Source organism: Lycorma delicatula, chromosome 8 (genome assembly GCF_047948215.1).
Source record: "Lycorma delicatula isolate Av1 chromosome 8, ASM4794821v1, whole genome shotgun sequence".
In the NCBI taxonomy this organism is placed as follows: domain Eukaryota; kingdom Metazoa; phylum Arthropoda; class Insecta; order Hemiptera; family Fulgoridae; genus Lycorma; species Lycorma delicatula.
Window position 1 is genome coordinate 96,628,217 of NC_134462.1, and position 23,940 is coordinate 96,652,156.

General features: G+C 30.5%; 1 long non-coding RNA gene across 1 annotated transcript; it reads right to left on the reverse strand.

Moving 5' to 3' along the window:
- Positions 1 to 3,418: 3,418 nt before the first annotated feature.
- Positions 3,419 to 15,757, reverse strand: LOC142328729 (uncharacterized). Its single transcript, XR_012757343.1, has 3 exons — positions 15,609 to 15,757; positions 5,206 to 5,330; positions 3,419 to 3,605 (listed from the first exon to the last, which is right to left on the reverse strand). It is a non-coding gene; the product is annotated as an uncharacterized LOC142328729 (long non-coding RNA).
- Between the last annotated feature and the right edge of the window lie 8,183 nt (positions 15,758 to 23,940).

Genomic DNA, 23,940 nt, shown 5'->3' on the forward strand with positions numbered 1-23,940 from the left:
GACGGATCAACGCGTCATACCCAAACGTTTCACTAAGCATGCATTATACTGCTTTTACAAAAGAATGAACTGTTAGCAGAGAAATGTGGCCTCCGCGTTCCTCATATTTGTCTAGTAGCAATTTTTTTCTTCGACGACAGACTTTATGAATCAAATCCCAACACTATCGATGAACTGAAGGCGAACAACATTCAGCAAGAAATCGAAGGTAGTACAACATTTTGCGTCAGTTGGCTTTTAATATGATCACACGAGCAGAAAAGTACATCGCTGCGCATGGCGCTCTCTTCGAATATTTATTGTAAAAATGTGGTTAGTTAAATTTTGTGGTAAACTATTTCTAATATACAGTTTAAATTAATTCACGTTTTCATTTTTTTATTTCGTTAATAAAATAATAAATGTTCCAACTTTGCTTAGTCTGTAGTCGTTCGGTTTTAAGTTGCTCACGTGGTATTATTTTTCATTAGAAAATATTATTTATCGCAAATTTGATAAAGCAACAAAAGAATAATAACAAAGAAATTTAAGTACAAATACCAAGTCTCTAGATTACGAAACCACTTGAATAGTTGGCGTAACCTCATACCCACAATTCCGATACCATAACTAGTGTACGATGAAATTGTTTTCTCATATTTCACATAAATTACTAAATGTACGTTATATATATATATATTTTACTTAAAAATATTATTTTTATTAATTTTTTGGGTTAACCAGTCAACTCTACAAACTTATAAATTAAATTCATTACGTTTCACTTAGAATTCTCTTAAGCTTCTTCAGGTGACTATACACATTCATACACACATCATACAGAATTCTGTTACATACTAAGAGATTAACTAATATACTCACCCTAGATAACAATGTTTTGTCCACACCCTATTGCAATAGATCCTCCTACTCACACTTGACTCATCTTATCTAATTTAAGATAAGATCTCTTATCTAAATAAGTATCTCTTTATATAACCAGATTGCTATTTCCTGTGTATTGAAACCTTTACAATTGCACATATTATTCTCAAAAATTACAAACATTAATTTCTTTAAAACTAGATTTATAATTTAAATATGATATTTTTAAATTAAATTAACATATGTTGCTTAATCCGGCTATGTCCGTTCTATTGTTGACAGCGTTTGTATTTTTCTTGTTTGTAATTTCTACAGTGGTCCTTTATGTGTATTTTTCAAAAGAGTTCTATTGTATGTTTTGTGAGCGCTGCCACTTCTTTTTTCTATATTTATGGATTTCTTTTTTTACGGTACTGAGATGTTTGTACAATGTACACAGCGTTACAATCTTTACATGGAATGCTGTTATACTATCTTGGCTTGTATAGCCATATATATATATATATATATATATATTTCCTATTTTTTTCATTCTAACAATCCGTACCACAATAACGATTTCATTCAGAAGTATCCAATAAAACAAAAGAAATCTAAATTCGTTTATTTGTCTACTCCCGAAACCGGTCGGCCAATCTACGTGTAAAGAAAATATTTAATTCTAGTAAATGAGTTAACTGACCGCATAGGTTAGTATGATGTAGTTTGGATTCAGTTAATCGCTATTATTGATATACATAACGCGCGGCAATCGGTTTTTTTCTTTTTCCTCTCGCTGTCGCGTCGATAGCCCAAATTAACCCTAAGATGTTAAGTTAATTTTATTTCAGAAAATTCTCTTCAAACTATTAACAGAATCTGGCTACTATCCCATACGATTGCCACACTTCGAATAAACCGTTACCCATTTTATAACACAGATATATTACATCTTACCACGTGTAATCTTGTTTTACTCGTAGTAATATCGTTTAAATTTCATAGAATTCTCTTTCGATAAAGGATCTTTCTAAAACTGTTCTTAGATCGCATAAGTAAAGTCTAAATAAGTCGATAACGACGGTAAGAGTTTAATTTTAGACTTGAGATATCCCGGTTTAAGTTAAGTATTATGAGATATTCCAGCAGGTAGTGGATAAAATTCTCTCCCAAAAATTTTATACAAATTCGTTAAGTCAGGTTTTGGATGTTCAAAACCCGAGATTTAAGGGTTGCGGCTAGACTCGCAACCCTTAAATCTTAATAAATCGTTAAAATTATACCTCAAATTTGTTTATCAGAATTTAATAAGTAAAATTTTGATCCCGATCGAATAGAGGAGTTTATCGCCTAAAAATATCAAAGCTTACATGATTTTTTCGAATCTTCTATTATTCTAAGCTGACAAACTCGGCATTCATTGAATAAATGCAATATTCCGACTTACTAGCTCAGTTCCTAAACTCGGAAAGAGGGAAACTCCCCAAAAAAAAACAGATTTATTTTTTATCGAACCTTTCATATAATCGGTAAAGAAACTTAGCGGTTCGATCACTATCACATAAAACTGTGGAAGAAAAAAATAAAATAGTAATGATACCTGTTGACAGAAATTTAACATTTTCCTAATTTCTTAATAACGAATGGAACTTGATAAATGTATAAATAAGTATTCCATGAAAAAAGAATTTTAGTATTGGACGCAGTACCGTACCAGAACTGTAATAAAATTTTAATTTTATTGCTAATAAAATTTCAGAATATTAGGAAAAGAAATTAAAAATTTCGGAAAAAAAAGATAAAAACCAATTTTAGATTTCCAATAATCCTTGTTTCGATTCCAGGTAATGATTATTTTAATGAAATTATTTTTTTTTTTATATAGAGTGAATAATATTGTAAGGTAAATTTTTTCTACCGGTATTGTATTATAAGAAATAATTAAATAAAGCCGTAGGTCTTCCTGATTATACGAATACTCGTATAAATAGATTGTTTGCCGTTCATTCAATTACTCAGATTCACGGTCATCCTTCAGTAATGAACACGCAATAAGAAGGTATATTAAACACTTCATGTTGATTAACTACTCAACCGGTTAAATAATCGTTTCGCAGAATAATATTAGGTAAAACAAAACAGCGAAAAAACTAATACGTATGAAAATTAAAATATATATATATATAGTTGATTACACCAATATTTTAACCAATTAATAGAGTAATTAATTGGTCAAAATCTGGTTTAAGAGTATCGAAAACGTTTTAGTTCGTTAAAATTCATTCTAATAAACATTTATATCCATATCCTAAAATATATAAATATATGTTATACGTATACTATAATAGTATGAAACTTTGTGTGTTAAATTTAATTTATATTATGAACATAACATTGATAAGTATGACACGATTCGAGGTATAATTTTTTTAATTAAAAAAAAAATTATTACGCTGATAATATATAATTTATTGAATAGGCCCACTGAGCTGGTCTAGTGTGATTAACTCGAAATCGCAAATCAGCTGATTTCGAAATCGATAATTCTAAAGTTCAAATCCTAGTAAAGGCAGTTAGTTACTTTTATACGGATTTGAACACGAAGATCATGGATACCGGTGTTTTTTGTTGATTGAGTTTCGATTAACCACACATCTCAGGAACGGCCGACCTGAGGCTGTACAAGACTACATTTCATTTACATTCATACATATCATCCTAATTCATCCTCTGAGATTAATATCTTACGGCGGTTCTGAAGCCTAAAAAGAAAAATAAAGTTTATCGAATAAAAAAAAATAAAATAATTATTATAAGTGAAAGAAGTTAAAATTCGGAAATAAAATGAAATTAAATTATGATCTTTAATATTTTTTTAAAACTTATACAAATTCTTAAGTTTCAATTTTTTTAAAACTAAAAGGTAGACTAATAAAAGAATAAGATGTGGCGAGTCTCTGGTGGTTGAGCAGATAATCCTCCTCCCAGGATTGCGATAATACTAGCGATGAAATTATATTTGTGAAATTAACTTTTGGTAATAAAAAAAATATATGAACTGTGTCAGCCGAAGTCTTGTCCAGACTGAAATCATGTTTCTGATGGCTACCGGTTGAAATCAGTCAGGAATGACGATGGACTTGGTGTAGGTGGACGATTCTTGAATGCTTCAGATATCCTTGCTGCTTCCTGTCCCTGATGATCACGGTTATCTGACTGACTAACTTAGGTCTAAATTTAATCAACAATATTTTGGTCCCGAGAGAGTGTCTTGTTCCTCGGAAAGGAAGCGAGGGATACATATCGCCCTATTAATAGCAGAACCTGGACAATAGTCCCTTGCTGCTATATCTTTCTTATTAGCGGGCGAGCATTTCTTTGTTTAACGATGGTTATAAATTTGCTTTGTTTATGGACGGAATTGTGGACTGCGTTCTGCTCCTTACTGATCAATAAACAAATCATTACTTGGAATACTAGTAATGTATTTGCGTCTTTCTCCCGTCACGATTTCCCCTTCAGTCCGTCCAATGAAGGCCTGTCAGTGCCAATGCCAACTGGTCTAGCAGGAATGCGCCTGATTGGACCCTAGTTGTTGGAGAATGCAATGCACTACCTTAGCCGTTGTGAGTCGCATGTACTAACGATAGGTCAAAATCTTAAGATGGAGGGAAGAAGAATGGTTGGTGAAGGTAGGTTTTGCAGACCCTTCTTCACTTTCGCCTTTAATCGGCCGGGTCACGGCTGGACCGGGTACGATAATGTGGGGTGTCATTCCTTCTTTCTTCTTTGGCCTACCTTTCCGTATTTTCGGTTGTAGATAATTACAGACCGTAACCTTGGATAAACCTCTGAGCCCTAAGAAGGGCAACACAAGGGAAAGTGCAGGTCTCTTCACTCTTCCATCTGCTGGACTTCTTCTTCTATCGTCATCGCTATTTTCTGGCGGTCTTCATCATCTTTAAATAGGAAAAGGATGTTGGGGCGACCTACAATTTGTATGAGTAAAACATTCGGGTACACGAGAGTGTAGTGATCGTCTTGTATATGCCGTATACGACGAGAAACAAGAAACAACAACCGTTCATTTATTTCGAGACACACGAGTATCTAGGAAGGGTTTGGGGCACCGCGGTGGCTGTTTGTCGTATATAGCTGCAACGGGTCTGTAGCACCTGAAACAAAATAAAAGGAACACTGCCCTAACGCTGGAGGTAAATAAATAGATGAATGAACCTCAATGACGACGACAAACCTCACAAATATCCAAAGTGAAAAAAGGCAGCCTAAACAATGTAACATCCCAACCGATTATTTATTGGTTTCATTTCTTTAAAGCAACGCAAAGGGTTGGAATCTTACCTTCTTAACTCACCATCCTTGATGTCCCCGTGTCTTTCTTATCTAAAACAGAAAGGATTTCTTATCTTTTCCCTATTGAAGTCTTCCCGGTGATTTCACTCCTCGGTATCATGCTCGTGCATCACCTAAAAAAAAAAAAAAAAAAGATGGACACAGAACACCCGATAATAATAAAAAGGCTCCCGGCCTGGTTTGGATTATCCGATTTCTCATCCTGTCAATTCCGGTGGTTCATCAAGGACAACGTGAGGTCTTTTTCTTACACCCTGTCTTGTTCCTGGAAACCGCAGAGGCTTGTATACACCCGGGGACTCGACATGATGTAGAATATTTTCTAAACAAATAATTTACTAATACAATTATAACGCCTGAAACAAATTTAAACATGAATATTTCCTAACTGCATTCTACCATATTTTTAGATTAAATTTCTTTGGTAATTAATATTAATCATGTTAGGATTAATATTAATTACTACAAAAATAAAAAATAACTATTGTTTTGATTTTGTTTAAGACTAATTAGTGCGGCAAATTGCCTTAACGTAGTTCGCAGACTTTTTTTTTAATAATGAATAAACAATACAAAGTACGAGGTACGAGGTACTCGTACAAAAGGTAGGTAATTTAATTGAGTCTTATAATGCATGTTCTTGCGGAATATTAAGAATGAAGCATGATTAAAATATAAATTAATAAACTGCTAAAAAATAAAGTTACAAAATAAAAAATCTGATGTGGATATCACATGACTTCCTTGTACACCTATTAAATTACATATACACATTTTTTTTAAATGCAAAGTACATAAGTTTTATTTCATTAATAACTTCTGATACTTTTTCATTTTTTTTATTGTAATTATTAAATTATTATTTATCATAAAACTTTAAAATCAGAGGTTAATAATTATTAATAAATCAATATATTTAAATAAAAAAAAAAGATTAAAAAAAAGAAAAGGAGATGAAGTTTATTCGAACAGATGTGCCTTCCCCTTGTAAAGTTTTAGTTGGCTATAACTCTGGAACCAATCAAAATAAGTACCACTTATGTGATATATCGTTGAAAAGCTCTCAATGAGGGGCTTATTACTGCAATTAAGAAAAGTCCATAATCCAAAAAAAATTGGATTTTGGGCTTTTTTTGACACTTTTGGTCCAGTCGATTACAATAAAAAGGGGAGGGCGAAAAACGTCTGCGCGTTATCATCACCCGGATATTTAAAAGGGGGAGGTGCACAATCAGATGTTACAACAGTCCTAAATCCAAAATTTAAACCTTCTACGGCTAATCTTTTTGACTTATGCGAGATAAATACACACATACGTGTGTATTTATCTCTGTACGTACGTACAGACGTCACGCCGAAACTAGTCAAAATGGGCTCACAGATGGTGAAAATAGATATTTCTGTTGAAATCTGGAAACCGAAAATTTTCGCAATCACAATACTTCCTTTACTTCGTACAAGGAAGTAAAAAAGAGAAAAATAAAAGGAAATATAACAAGTCCCTTTGCTAACCGCAAATAAAGTTTAACGGACTGTCCCATGAAGAACATTTAAGGACTTATCCTCCGGGCTTAAAAATTAAATACCATGATGACTTAATAGAAAAAAATAATAAAAATAAATTAAAAATTTAAAAATGGGACTTTATGTTTAGCTTAAAGGATAAAGTATGAATAATTGATATTATTAAAATATCTTTAGTTACAAGATGTAAATACTAGCTGTTGCTTGGTAATAAGTTCTTAATTTTTTTTATGAGTAAAATTTATTAATTAGGTTTACATGGATGCGTAGCTTATTTACTAGCATAAATCGATTTGTGTACATTGTTATACGCTAAAATTAATTTTATAATGGTAAAACTCCAATAAATCATTTTTTAGAGAAACATTTCTCATTTAATAAAATAATAACTTTCAACTAAAAGCGATGATATGCATTTATGTATAGTCTCTACTTTTTAAGTTAAGTAATCCCTTCATTGGGCCGGTTGATTATCTTTTCTTTCTTTTTCTTTTTAAAAATAAATAATTATAAAAAGAATCTATTTCAAAACATATATAACATAAAATTGTATAGCTTATATCATACTGAACAATAAATATGGGGTCCAATTATCTAATTTAAAAGTAAAAAACAATTTAATAAGGTTGGATGTTTATAATAATAATAGTTTTATTCATGTTTTACAAAATACATAGTTCTTAAAAAATAACGTTGCAACTTATTTAGACTAAAAAATTACGTTGCAACAAACTTATATAGACTTAAATATATAAAAAAACACAACTGTATTGATATACAATATTAATTGTATTTATAATAGTACTGTATAATAACAATGAAAGAAAATTACCCAACATATTCACGATATATTACGATTTTTAGATCGTAAAATAATGAGAACTAGGTACTCTCGAGGAAATCCTACACGGGAGTTACCATCATCTGTATAATTTAGCAAATGAAAAAACGAATAATTAAATTGTTTACGCTGGGTGCTATTATATTTATGCAGCTTTTCGAAAGAGAGAAGAAAAAGTAGTGGTTCATTTATAAATTGAATTAAATAATAAAATTATCATATTAAAATTTCCATTTGTGTGCTAGTTTAAGTAAATTGAAAAATAAGGTTAATTTAATAATTAACTTATGAAAGACATAATAATATTCTAATTACAATTAAAGTCATGTGTTGTGAACACCACATAATTTCTTTGTAGGCCTATTAAATTACATATACACATTTTTGCTCCACTACATATAAACTTACTTCATTTGCAAGTGAGATACGATCATCAAATTCTTTAATAACGTGGACAGTTACGCAATTGCATTGTGGTAAACACCACATTGCATCACATTTTTTTGTGGTGTCCGTATCACCATTTTATATTATTTTATATATTCATTTTGCTACCCGTCGCTATGGTGCGAGTACGTCGGATTCGATCCTTAACCATGCACATATCGGTTCGAATCCGACATCACATATATATTTTTTTTAAATTTAAATATATTGATTTATTAATAATTAATTTACGTAAAAATTTTTGAATTAAAATGAAAAGTACATAAAATTTTATTTCACCAATAACTTCTCTGATTTTTTCATTTTTTTTATTGTAAAAGTTTTTTACTATCTGAGGTTCATAATTATTAATAGATCAATATATTTAAATTTACAAAAAAAATATATGTGTATGAAGTCGGATTCGAACCGATGTGCCTTCCCCTTGGTAAGATCCAAATATTTCATTAATTAAATTTTCATTTGGCTATAACTCTAGAACACGCGAAAATAAGTAGGGGAAGTCGGCGCAGAGAGGTACAGCTGAAATTTTTATTTGTACGGGGGTGCTATGTGCCAGGGGATACAGTCACTGCATGAAGAAAGACCAGTTGTATATGAATACTGAATGTGGACGCCGTTTGCTACTTTATTCCAGTTATTTTTAGAAAATTCAGATTTAAAGGTAATTGCTATAAAATTTATTTTGATAACTTCATTTATTTATATTTTTTAACAGCACTGTAATTAAATTTTGAATATTCTGCAAAAACTTTACAAGTTTGTAGAACATATTTAACACAGGAAACTTTGTTTAGAACCTGGAGCTTGGGGCAATCAGGTCCAGCCGATAGGGGCACGTAAGTACACTGGTCCTATGTACCCCTAACCACGTGATTTCATATCATTAACAGAATCAACATTACTTATCAATTTATAACAATGAGAATATTTAAATACGTTTGAAAATTAATATAAATTTCTTTTATTAATACAATTATTTTATTCATTGACGTAATAATGAACTAGTTTTACAAAATATTCAATAAAAGCTTTGTTACAATCTTATTTATCACACATTTTATTATTATCTATTATTTAAGAATAATACATTACAAATCAATAAAATTAGTCTCAATATAAATTATGATAAACAACCGGTAAAGATTCTTTTTGTTTGTCCTCGCAGACGGTACGAACTTATAAAAAGAAAACTTAAGGGCCGACCTGGACGAAGGAGCAAGTATCCTGCACTCTTGATGCTGTAAAGAAGGGTATGAGTGTACGAAAAGCTTCTCTTTCTTTTAATATACCGAAAACATGTCTTCTGAGAAGGATAAAATGCAACGTTGTCTCGGGACCTAGAAATTATAACCCGCTAAAAAATTTAAAGGGCTAATAAACTTGTATTAGAGGCCAAGAAATTAAAGAAAAATGAGGCAGAACAAAAAGAAGGGAAAGAAGGCAGGCATAATACTACCCTTGCGGGAAAGCCTAATTCTAAGACGACTTGCAGGAAAAAAATATCTTCAGTTGAAGACTCAAGTGATGACGATCAGGATAATTATCTTTGCATTTATTGTCAGTAAAGCTATTTATGTTCGAAACCAGAAGGATGGATAATGTGCAAAACTTGAAAAAATTGGACGCATGATGCATGTGCAGTGGGAAAAGAAGATGACAGTATCATATGTGACATTTGTAATAAAAATAATAAATAAATAGTATGAACCGCTACAAATTTAGTAATAAATATAATAAAAATAAATAATATAATAAAGTAGTTTATATACGTATAATTAAATAACATTTAACAACAAAAAAAATTACATGTGGTCTATTTTCTTTACACTTTGGGACACATGGGTCAGGCGGTCCTATGTACCCCAAATCATGGAGCAGAGAAGACCTGTTGCATTACGTAGATTTTCATTATTTTTTTCCAGAAAATATTGATTATAGCTTTTCAATCAACCGGTACAGTAATACAAAGTACAAGTACTATTTTTTGATTTTTTTTTAAGTTAATTAAAACAAGATACACGCGAAAATGATTTAGAGGGTCCTCTGTACCCCGACTTCCCCTACCACTTATGATATATTGTTGAAAACTCTCAATAAGGATTGTATTATTACAGTTCTACAAGTATTTAGAAGAATTAGTATTTACAAGTCCAAATGTTTTGGATTTTGAACTTTTTTAGTACAGTCGATTGCAATCAAAAGGGGAAGTACACAACTAGAATTACAAAAGTCCTAAATTCAAATTTCAACATTCTACAGCTAATCGTTTTTGAGTTATGCTGGATACATACGTACGTATGTACGTTCAGACGTCACGCCGAAACTAGTCAAAATGGATATTTCCGTTGAAATCTGAAAAACGAAATTTTTCGCGATCACAATAATTCTTTTACTTCGTACAACGAAGTAAACATAAAATAAACACTTTGAAATAAAAATATTTTTTTATTTTAAAATAAAATATTAATTTCTAATCGGGAGTCTAAATCACATTACAAAATAGATATATATTTAGGGTTTGACAAAAGTCTGGAATATGTGTTTTATCTAGGCTTCTAACTGATTTCGGGAAGGTTTTTGATAGTGATGGAAAGCTCTTCGTTTAAGCAATACTCAGGGGTGTGCTAAAAATACTGAGTATTTCGAAAATTAACTGAATGTAATATTTTTGTTTACTTTTTATAATGTAAACACTACTTCTTTCATTTCAAATATCCTTCATTACAACACTTCTTTTGACTGAAATAGTTATTTTTTTTATTTTAATTACAAACTGACTGACAGGGAGTTCAAGTTTTTAATTTATGGTTTATTGCGTCATCTTTTTTTATCTTAGAAATTCAGTCTATCGAAATTTACAAATTTAGCTAATCTTTTTAATAGGATTAAGTAAAATTGTTGGGCGTCAAGGAGACGAGTTTTAAAACGATAAATGAATAAGATCGATCGAGCTGCATGATCGATTTGATATATTCAAAATTAATTCTTCCGGCACAAAGACAAGATTCTACGATTATACGTAGTCGTACTACTAAACGTAGTAGTAGTGTCATGGCACAAAGAAAACAGGAAGTGCAGTCTGATACAAGTAACAAGGAAGTTGAAGTCCTTCATAGATTTTGCCGTAACGAAGCAAAGGTCCCAGATTAATATTGTGGAAACACCTTTCTTCGTACGGCAAAAAATTCCTAAGAAAATCTGAGTTAGCAACTTTAAAGTAAATGGAGAAGAGGTAAAGTAATAACTCAGAACGGTATGCTTTATTCATGTCGTAGAGTCTACGGATAAATGGAATTTGAATGAAGAAATTATTTACGCGAATTATAAGAATGCTTGAAGAAAAAGGTTGCGGAAAATGTCTGAGGCACCTACTTTACACATCCGCCACAATAAATTCAAGTATATTTAAAAAGTTTAATTTTTTACGTCGGTTTTATTAAGTTTTCAGGTTTAATTTACATCGTTTTACCTTTATTCAAAACATAGAGACCTACGAAAAACGGTATCAAGTATAAAAAAAACTGTTTAAAGCGAGAAATTTGTCTATTGATAAAAAGTAAGAAAGCGAATACAGAGAAATGACAAGAGAATGCTATTAAGCGTTATTTAACGCTCTCTGCAATTCGAGATGTTTTTCATATTTTCATAAAAAAACATGTATTATTTTTTTACCTTAAAGTTTTTCAACCGATTTACTCCAATATATCGTGAGAAAATTAAATGAAAATCAAAATTACACCAGATAAATTATTATTACGTTTTAATAAGCCATCACTAATCGAACAAAGATAAATAACGAAAACAATTTTCAAATTGTTTACGAGGACAAGATAATTTTGGTTTAAAAAATTTTCGCAATGAAATTACGCACAAACAACGCGGGATTATCACAGAGGAACGTCCTTTAGAACAAAAGTAAGAAATCATGATATGTTGTACATCTAATTTGTTTTCCTCCATAAAAAAGGATAGTGCGTAGGTTTGTTTGTTTGATGTATGTGATCGCATTTTTATTTTGGCTATTACTGGCACAGGGCGAGCCAATGGTAGTACGCCGGCCGGCTGTGCGCAGCACCAGAACGATTTATACTTTTCAGACGACGAATGATCTGCACTTCTAGAACGATTCATTCTTCTTTATACGAACGATTTATCTAAAATTTATTTTTGTTTTGGTAATAAAAATGGAAAACTTTGAGGTTAGAGCTGTATTAAAAAATCACAACTCAAGAAACAGCTAAAAATATTCAGGACTTTGAAGTTTTTCTTTGTAATCGTTTTTGTTTTTAGTAAGCTAAATTCATTTATTTACTTACAAGTGGCAAAAGCGTTTAACAAAATCATATGTAATGAAACATAAATCGTGTAACATTTTCGCGGCGGGACGTAGGCCCGCTTTTTTCCTAGTGTAAATAAAAACCTCTAAACGGTAAAAAAAAAAATATGTCGGCTATAAAAATCGAATAAAGATTTTACTCTCCACAAAGATAAACAATTTTTAGATGTACATACATATACAACGTACATGTGCTAATAATGCGCGGGAATCTTTATGAAATTTTGCAAATGCTACAAAACGATTTATTTTTCCGTATAAGACCATCACACTTCTAAATCCCAGGAGGGGTAGAGGAGCAACTCAGAAACAGAAAGATGAGGAGCAGGATTTTAAACAGAAAGGATAGGTTTGTGTTACAACACTTTCAACGTTACTGAAAAACAAACATTTGGCATAATAAACTTCGAGCTACTACATCCTAACCAACCAGATGGCGATCATTTAATATTTCCAAAGCTATTTTCAAAAGTACTCTATAGTACACTTCAAGGCGATTCAAACCGAAAAATGAGCGCATTCGCTAATCTTTTTTCTACTATATGTTTCATTGCTTTTCTATTACAGCACTTTGTTAACTGTACTGTATAATACGAGTACTTTATTCATACTATTAAAATTATATATATATATATATATATATGTGTGTGTGTGTGTGTGTGTGTGTTGTAATTTTGCAATGTTAAATAACAATCTGACATACCTACAATTCTACTGATTTAAGTTGAACTGATAAATAATAATAATGGTGTGTAATATCTTGTTTTAAATAAGGTGTGTTATTTTATTTCATATATTTTTATTAAATGCTTGTATAAGTGAATAACAAGTTAGAGCCTCCAGAGAAACATATGTTTTGCCGATAGCAAGTATACATATAAATAATAGATTTAACAACCGATACTGAACCCAACTTTTAATATAAATAAATTATAAACAGTTTCATTTCAAATCATATTATATTAATTGTAATAATTATTTACTTATCTAGTAAACGATATACTATAAAAATAACGATAATGATTGTGAAAAAAAACTGCAACAATATAATGTGTACATTATATTGTCCCTGAACTATTTTTTATTTTTTTTAATTTCATTAAATATTTTTCTGTTTTATTTAAGCGTTCCAAATTATATTCATTTGAAATATAATTTCAAATTATATAATTTGAGATTTAGGTACCTGATAAAGATTAAGAAAAATCTTTTTAATAAAAAATATTTGAAAACTTTTATGCGATTTAATTATTTTCCTATAATTTTTTTTTTGGAAAACAACACTGTAATACAATTAACCGTAATCTAATGATAGTCTGTTGTTCCTTCATTTCACTGTTCTTTTAGACATAACGTTCTGTTCTCGATACGACTATTTGAAGTGTCATTCTTCAGGCACAATATTTATCTTGCCTAAGATAAGAAGTCTGTTACCTAATGCAGTATTACTTTAAACTGGCAACTTTACATACGAATATGCTAGATTCTCATTACCACACTGATATACAATAAGCGAACGCTTAGTTGCTCTGTAACTGTTAACAAAAAAAATTTATTTTTGAAATTCAAATAAAAAAATATGAGAAAACAGTTTACTGAAATTCCTGAACATTTAGATACATTTCTATAGAGAGAAACTTTTGAAGTCTATCACGGTTGTTTTTTTTTTTTTTACCTAACTGATTCACAGATTTTCATTACACTGGTTCTACAAGTAAATCGATGGAAAATTTTTAATGATTTTTCAGAAAGCATTTTTGAGTGGCTGAAAGGTAGAATCTCAGCCTTTCATCCTAAGGTCCCGGGTTCAAATCCCTGTTAGGCAATGGCATTTTTCATAAGCCACAAATTTTCATTTGGACAAATGACCTAGCAGTTGAGCATGTAATCTTATAAAAAAAGAAGAAAAAAACAAAATGTTTACATAAAGATTTGTCCTTTTAACCTCAACAGATAATTTAAATAATCTGCCTAATGTTTGAAAATATTTAATAAAAAAAGCTACAGAAACTAAAAGCTTGTTATACATTTTTTTTTAATAATGACATTAAGTTATTTTATTATAAAATAAGCAGTTATACTGTACGTAAAAAAATTAAGCATTTACTTTTTTAAGCGTTAAACTAAAAAATTATAATTAAACTCTGTAAATGATAGTACACAAATAACAATTACAAACATTGCGCAGCACTTAGCAAAATATATCTCAAAATTAGAAAGACTTAGGCAAATTATAACCAACATGAGCAAATGATTAAACTTAAAGGTAAGGAATCAGCAACGTTATCCCAAAAGATCTCACTAGCTTACACGTAAATAACAGCATTAAAAATGTGCACATGTTAACAGGAATGTAGGTTATACATGTTTTGTCCTTCCTTAGCATTTGATGCACTCCATTCCTTATTTACTGCTAAGGATTTTAGTATGTTTAGTTCATTACTAAAATTCTTATAATGATATAGTAATTAATATAGACAATTTTGATAATAAAATAAAATTTTATGAGAAACAGTTAATAATACTTCACTAAACATGTTAATGTTAAGTGAAGTTTAATGTTTAGTAAAGTCATTAATGTTCTCTAATGCAATATTTATTTATTTTTATTTATTTTAACCTATTAGCCCAAACCTATTAGCCGCATGGCTCTTAGAGCACACTTAGCTGTTGCGCATAGTAAAACACATTCTCATTGCGAGACAAGGACAGACGATACCGTTCTGTGTCACGCACACCTACTGCAGCCCTCCTCCCACTAGGCAATTAAATTACGCATATTACTATTGTTGATGCGCTCATTGCATCAGTTTAGTTTTCCATTTATTTGTGCAAAGTTTAATGCCTCCTGAAAAAAAAAGTCTCTTCATGGATAGCTGACTATCCTGGAACATTTGCATACAACGGAAATGTTTTCTATTGTCGAGTTTACGAAAAAATATTTTGCACACAAAAAAGTTTCAAATAGACCAGCATTTCAAGACAAGTCTTCATATCGCAGGATTGCAAAAGAAAGGCCCACAACAAGTTATAACAGCGGCAAGCAGCAGTTATTTCACTTCCAAAGGCAAACAAAAAAAAAAAACCACTTGAACATGGAAGCATTGTTTACAAGTAATATTTTTCTTCACAAACTTATAAATACTACCTTAAAAGATTTTCTGCGAAAATATTGCTTGAATAAAAATACATCAGATGAATCAACATTGCATAAAAATTACATACCAACAATTTACTTACATGTTCTGGAAGAAATACGTAAAGAACTCAAGGATAGCATTAGTTCGATTTCAGCTGGAAACTATCGACAGTTGTGGCCATTACATTGTGAACTTAATTGTCAATGCATTAAAACTGGAGTTTTCTTCTTCCTATCTGGTAGCCTGCAAAAATCTTGAAAAGACAAATCAATCTATGATCGCCAGATTGTGAAATGAAGGCATTAAAAAAATATTTCCTGAATCTTCTGCAGATGAAAGAGTGTTTATATTTCTCTCAGATGCTGCCAAGTCGATTCATTGACGTGTTTTGCTCATAGAGTACGACCTTTCTGAAGAAATACAATCCTCATTTGGGAAAATAAATAAACTGATTTCATCAACAGATAAAGTGTTTAAGGCACCTGCTTGTAATAAGGCCTGTAAAGCAAAAACTGCCAAATGTGCCTTTACCTCCAGAACCAGTGGTAACTCGATGGGGAATGTGGATTGAAGCTGTAGTGTTTTACAATGAACATTTAAAGGCCATTCAAGGTGTAGTAAACAACTTCAATAGTGGAGAGGCTATGGCAGTTTGTCAGCCCAAGAAAGCATTTAACGATTCTAGTATAAAATAAAACATAGCTGTGATTAGTATTTAGTTTTCCCACATACCTGCGAGTATTAAAAAGCTTGAAACTCACGGTTTGGCATTGACTGAATCTATTCAGTTAATGAATAAAATCCGCCAAATGAACTCCGCACTGCCATAGATATTCCTGTGTAAACTTTAAGAAAGATTTGAAAACATTTTGAATAATAACACAGGCTTTGAACCTTTGTGTCAAATTGATAGTTTTATTAATGGGATGGATGAATTTTTGCTAGAAACAATAAGTGCTAACACTGCACCCAAATTCAAATACTGAGTGATCGAAGACACAATCTTACTATCGAACATTTGAAACAGTACCTGATTTTTTACGATTAAAAAAAGTAACAAAATGTTAAATAATTGTTAATTATCGAATATATCAATATGTTATACTTCTAATTAGTAGGCTGATTTTTATTATTCAAAGTTGGATATTTTGACACTTTTAAGCATTTTCCATGCACATTTCAACCTTTTTATGTTGCATATAATCCGGCCCCTAATAATCACAAATCCACGCCTGCATGGATCAGTCAGACTTAAAAACTTAATCAGAACAGCATCACAAAGTACATAATTAATTATAAAATAAAAAAGAAAAATAAGTAAAATCCATATTAATAATTAAAAACATAAACAAGTAGTAGATTAAATGTCTGAAGAGATTAGATAAATAAAACTATTCCAAAATAAATAATAATTCAAGTCATTAATGAAAATTACCTGCGTACAGATTCAAGTAACTGTTAAATGAAGATGCAGAAAATTTAGGTTTTCATTAATTCTTTTTAATTAGTATTATTTAATAATTCATCCACTGAGTAATATTGTTTCTATAAAAGAAAATCATTTAATTTTATTTAAAATAAATTGGTCGGATCTGTTAAGTGGATTAAGTAATTTATTAAAAACTGGGAATAAAGGCACTAAGGCTCGTAACTCATAGTTCTGTGGTTGAGTTACATGAAAACATTTATGTTCTCTAGTTTCATAGAATAAGATACTGCCTTTTTAAGATAAGTAACTATTCTATTTGACAAAAGTTGCACATTCCATAGTTATAAACATATGGATCGGTTAAAAGTTGTAATTTACTAAATATCAGTTTACACAATTTGTATTTATGGGCATCAAACAATGTTCGGATAGCCCATTTTGTATCTTGAAAACTCATTCTGGTTTTTTAAACGAGTCTTGAGTGAGACATAACAAATATTTAATAATGATGGCCTACTGCTATTGTGTGACGATGGATTGTGCGTTGCAATAAGGTAAAATTAATACTGTCCAGTTTGTTTCTTTAACATAAAGCAAGCCCAAGACTTTTGAAGTATAGAAAGTATACTAAAATAATTTAAGGTGTACAATATGAAAAACCTATCCATATCGCTTCTACTACATGTCTTTTTGTTTATTTATTCTATTAGTCTGAACCCCTTCATTCCTTTTACTCTCAACATATCATCCTGCATCCTATCCTATCCCCAAACATTCATTTCATACATCCTAATTTTTACTTTACTATTTTTGTCATCTACAGTTACTTCTACGAATAAAAATCAATAACTATATATGCTTTACTGTGGAAAACCTGCCTTATTCTTTTATTTTACAAGGATGTTATTCAAACATCCCTTCTCCATAAACTTCTCTTCTCTTTGTCAAAAAATCTCTTCATTTCATATTCCACCAACCTACCTAACTCTCAACATTCCTTTAACACTGTATCTCAAAAGCCTTAATTTTTCTTTTTTAATTTACCATATGTAGTAACATAATGTTCACTAAGCCTAAAATATGAAAATGTACAATCTTAAAAATCTATAAATATCACTAATCTTAAGAGGAAAGGAATATAACAATTACATAAAATGTATTTCAATTAAAAATTATTTAATGATCTTAAAATTATTATTCATTTTTGGAAACTATCAATCTACTTACGAATTTGTTTATTATTCTAGCTCCAGAACTGGTTGCCTGTTTTGGAATAACTTTAAATAATGTTTTTCCTTATAGATATTGCCTTTATTATTATTACATCATATAATAATATATGTCTGATCTTTTGGAAATGTAAACCTGTTTGGTCCCATCATATATATCACTTGTATGTGTTCTTTATCTCATGGGTGAATGTACCCCCAGTTTGTCCAGAATGCTCAAACAATATGAATTTAAAGTTACACCATATATGACAAAAACAATATATCATCATTTATTCTGTGAAACCTCCTATCTGCCTCAAAAATCGATTTTGAGTTATATATATCACTGGAATCAGCTTTTCAAACTCTACAAGTCTATGAAATCCCTTATGTGGTGAAAAAATTATAGCTAATGCTATAATGAGAAAAAAAATCTCCTATATAAAAACAGAATATTTCTCGACTTTAGAAACCTCTTATGTAACATAATCCACATGGGAGTTTTCCTCTATTTGATATTGTTATGTAGGTGGCTTAGGGTGAACTATGTTATGTGAACTAGATGTTACTTAAGAGATTTCATGCAATCAGTTTGTACTTGTATTATTGTGATTAACACATGTGGTTAATGTTTTTTTGGTTTTAGCTATATTTAACTGTTTTTGAAAATATGAATAAAAGTAATCCCATTTTTAGTCATGGGGAACTTCTTCTGAGCTTAGCAACAAGAAAATTTACTGCCATGTCAATTTCAATTCCTTTTTAATATAACTTGTATAATTCAATTTAAGGTTAGGATGTACTAAATTTAGCTATCATTTTCATTGATTATTTATGAAAACCATTAATGATACCATATGAAATTTGTGAAAATTAATTTTTTCCCTAATTATGTTATTTGCTTAAGGTATTGACCTATAAGCAAAATTTGTTTAAGATTCTTTAGAAATAACTTTTAGTAATCAGATTAAAAATCTGTTATGGTTACATTTTTCCTTATAACCTAAAGTATGTTATAATAGAAAATTCATTACACATTTTTTTGTTAATGATTTTATTGTATTATGTTCTTTTTCTAGAAACCCAAGAGGCAACAAAAGATGAATTTGTTGATGAAATTGAAACAGAAGCTAACATTGAAGCAGTCCAGACCTTCTGTCCTTTAGACAAAACTGGTAAGTCTTGATGTTTAAAAGATTTTTTAATTGCAGTCTTTGCAGCCATTTTTACACACTAAATTGAATCTATCCTTTAACTTTATTTTAATAAATTTAAAATAGGTAATATGTTCTAGTAAGCTGATAATTTCTTGACAGATTCATTTTTTTTAGATGTGCGTTTTGCACATCTAATAACATGCTGAATGCCTTGCATGATGATCCTATGCCATAAAGTGAGCACTATAAATCAGTTAAATAATATCTGGTAGCTCTGTCAATAAAATAAAATTCAAACGTTCATACATTTTTGTTCACTACCATATTATTAGCTTTTATGATTTTTTTCTTTCAGGTACCCAAGATCATTCCAGATCAGTAAAGGTATATTGAAAGAAGCAGTAGGTGCAAATTCCAGTATCGAAATAGTTCAACAAAATGGATCTTCTTTTGATGAAGCCAATGAAGATAGAATCCTTTTTTGTAATTTACTGATACCAATTTCAGGTAACACTGCTGTCTATAAATTGTTAGATTCTAACAATGAATATTCACAAGAAAACAAGAGTTCCTCAGAAAGCATCACTATCAATAATACTGTTGCTGAAGAAAAAAAATACAAAATGAGATACTCGATCAAAAGATTACAGATCAGGCATTACAATTTAAAAATACATTTGACGTTCTTTCTGATGAATCTTGCATTATAACCGAGATTGTGGAAGACCAGCTGGAGTTTACTTATATAGCTGTCTCAAACGCACCAAATAATAATTCAAGAGCTATTTCACCATTGATTGACTCTGATGTTGTAAGTTCTGTAAGACCTAGTATTGAATTGACTGTTATTAATGAGGAAGTTGGCTCAAATATTCCTACTGCGAATAAGACCTTTTGTTGAGGAAGTAAATAAGGTTAGAAAGCCAAAAAAATTAAGTGTTGCCAAGATAAAAAAACATGAAGCATTTGATAGAGCTTCAGGAAAAAAATATTTAGGAGATAAAAGAGTTGGAACAAAAGTTGTAGGAACAATTGTAAGAAAGCTAAGTCCCTAAAACGTAGATATAACCATGTCTTATTACCCGAACCTTCGAAAAGAACAAATCAAACTTTTTTGTGCGCTATGGTATCTGATACCAAGCGACAGAAAATATTTAATCATTTTTGGCATAGTCTTACCTCATGGAAAGAAAAACAAACATTTGTGACAACTTTAGTTAATTCAAGGTCCATTATTACAAGAAAAAGCTCCACAGATCTCAAAAAAGCCAAACTGGAGCGGCATGACAACCTGCTGGAAAATGATGCTGGAGAGCATAAGGGTATGTAGAACGTTTTTTTAAAGACAATTGATCTTGGAGAGGATACATTTAAAAGATGGGTTTCTAGATCAGGACAACAACCCAATAAGATAAGTGAGAATGGAGAATCAATTGGTGAACTAATGGACAGACTGATAAAATAACAGAAAAGAAACAAAAGAGAAAAGATTATAAAAAAGAAAGAAAAAAGTTCTTTAATTTAAAACGCCAGGCTATAGTTGAAAAACATAAACTAGAGGTAAATAAAATCAGTACTCAAACAGAATGTGAAAAAGCAACTAGCGAGAAACACAAGTTTCTTTTCAAGTGGACTGCACTTCTTCCAAAGGTACCAAGCCATTATTGTCAGAACTCTACTGTTAACTTATGTTGAACCAATTTTTAAATCATGTAATCACATGCATGAGGAACATGTTAAATGGTGTAAAAATAACTGTTACATATGGGTGACACTTTGTTCACAAATATTTTAAAAAAAGGCATTCAATAGAAATTAATCAATTAATTTTGGAAAAAGGGCATACACATATGGGTGCAGATAATGTGCATGCAACACTTGAAGGGTACTTTTATCCCCCAATTAATGGACAAAGTGACTATATTTGTCGCATGAGAATGGCTCGTCCTCAACAGCCATACATAATTAAAGCTGTAAATTATGATTTTTTTTTCAAAATTATGGAAATATGAAAACAAATTTGTGTTCTCCGAGACCAGGTAGAAAAACTGGTGACAGCTGTGTTACTGACATTCGGCAACTATAGTATCTTGAAACTGGTGAAATTCATTACAAACTGGATTACAAAGAACATTGGTCTCATTTACATCATTGTAAGTTATATGAAAATCAAAAACTGCTACTATTATATAATTCAAGAATCCCCATAAGTGACACGAAATATCAATGTCTGCAGGAGCTTATAAAAGTTATAAAGATTTTTGGCCCTTCATGATGGTCTTCCATTCAGTTGTGCAGAAAAAAGAGGAGCAACAGAACATTTTAAGATAAAAAGAAATAAAAATAAAATTTAAAGAAAGGTGTCAACAAATTAATATTTTTAGTGAAATAATATTATACTGTACATCTATTATGTAAGTCTATAGTGTATAGAACTGTTACTTTAATTTTTTAAGAGTGTTTATATTTTCACAGTATACTAATGAAGCAACAGTTACTCATTAGTTTGTAAACCTAATGGTAAATATTTCAATACAAAATTTAATTTTTTGTTTATGAAAGTCTGATTAAGTTATAACATTATTGTTTTAAGTCAGTAGAATAAGAAACTAATTAAATATCTCTTTGTATTAAATGTATTTTTGTACTGTTATCTAAAAAAAAAAGTGTTTTGTGAGTAATGTCTTCACTTTCTATATCTATAATTATTTTGTTTCCTAGTAATTTCAATAATTAAGAAAACATTTTATAATATAGAGAATCTAATAATATCATGAACACTTGTACTAGGTTTCAGTTTAAAAAAAAAAGCAGGCAAAATTGAGTTTCTAGGCAGACAGATATTTTTCAACTATAACATGTTTAAAACATCCAAGAATAAAGTTCAAAAGACCCTATGTAGCCGATCACCATTGTTTGAAATTACCTATGTGGCAAAATAAACACATACGTATTTTTCCGAATTGTATATAATCTCCTAAGTGAGTAATAGATGAAAAAACCTTGTTTACAAGAAAAAAGGCAAATCATACAAAGAATTAATAAAAAACACGTAATTAGACATCTTAGATTAAATTTATAATATAACTGTAATATTACATTCTGTTAATTCAATTTCTAAGGTTTTTCTGCTCTACTGAAAAATTTAGGTTTTTGCACATAGGAGGGTTACATAGAATGAATGACCATATTAAATAGAAACATAGGTTTACTTTTTCAGATGTACATTAATTAACAACATTAAGTTTAGGTTTTTTATCAGTACTAACATCCTATACCATGCAAATAACTATATTATTTTTGTGATTGAAAAATAAAGTATAATTTTACAGTTCATGACAAAATGAAGTTCCCATTATTGTAAAATGGTAAAGAATTTATAACTTCTGCATTGAACTACAAAGATCAGAAAATTCAGTTTTTATATAAGATTTATAGTCTACATACGAGTACATTGTGTTAGTTAATTTAATTTTTTTTTTATCATGCTTAGTATGTAATAAATTCTGTATTATTCAAGTGTCTAATGTTCTTGGTATCTATGCGGTAGACGTAACATTTGAATAATACTTAACATCTTTATAGAAGGGCAAGTCAAAAATTATCTACAGTTTAAGCTCTACAATCAAAAGTAGGGATTCAACATGTACATAATTTTTCTGCAATCACCATCCTTGTCAATGAACTTGGTCCAGCAGTCCACAAACCTTTTGTACATTTCTACCAAAAAGAAGGTTTTCAGTTGGTAGTAAAGCCACTTTTGGATCCGCTTCCTGCATGTAAGCCTGTGGAAAATTGATAACCTCGCAAAGGCACCCTTAAATCACCCAAACAGATGAAAGTCGGAAGAAGCAAGATTTGGTAGGAAATTTGTTCCCTAAATTACCAAAATTCAACTTGATGGTTTGAACAGTGTCAACTTATCTGAGCTTTGCATTAGGTTGTCTTGGTACCCATTGCAAACACTTTATAGAAGCCAACCTCATCATGGATGATTTGATGGGCAGAACTATGATTGATATTCAAAGAAACACACTACCATATTGATAGTAGTGTGTAAAAGCACCTACTCACCAGAACATCTTTTGAGTTCACTGAATCTGGTCATCCATGGTGAAGGTTTTCAGGTGTCCTGCTCTCTGTAAGTGCATCACTTGTCCGGCCAATTCTTGATTCACAAAAAAATCACTGGTATGTGATAAAGTATTATCCCTGTATTGCAATAAAAGTCTACAATGAATTTCAGCCTCTTTCACACCCTCTGACCAGAGAAATCAGATCACTGCTTGTTATTCCTCCTTAGTACAAACTGCTTGCAAAACAAACATGTTTACACTGTAACAACCAGGAGGCAAATAATGCAATCACAATCAAATTTCACATACATGACCGCAGTCATACCAAGTCTAAGCACACATGTGAAAAAGGCAGTACAACAACCTTGAAAGTATGTTATGGTGAAAGTTAAATAATTTATGACTCACTCTTGTACATATGTAACTTACTGTTTATATGAAATGATTAGTAAAACTTGATCAACTGTATGTATTACCTGACTATGTTCTTGTATTTATGGATTCATGCACATCCAGTCTGTCTGATGAAAAATCCAGTTAGATCACTACAGTTTCATTT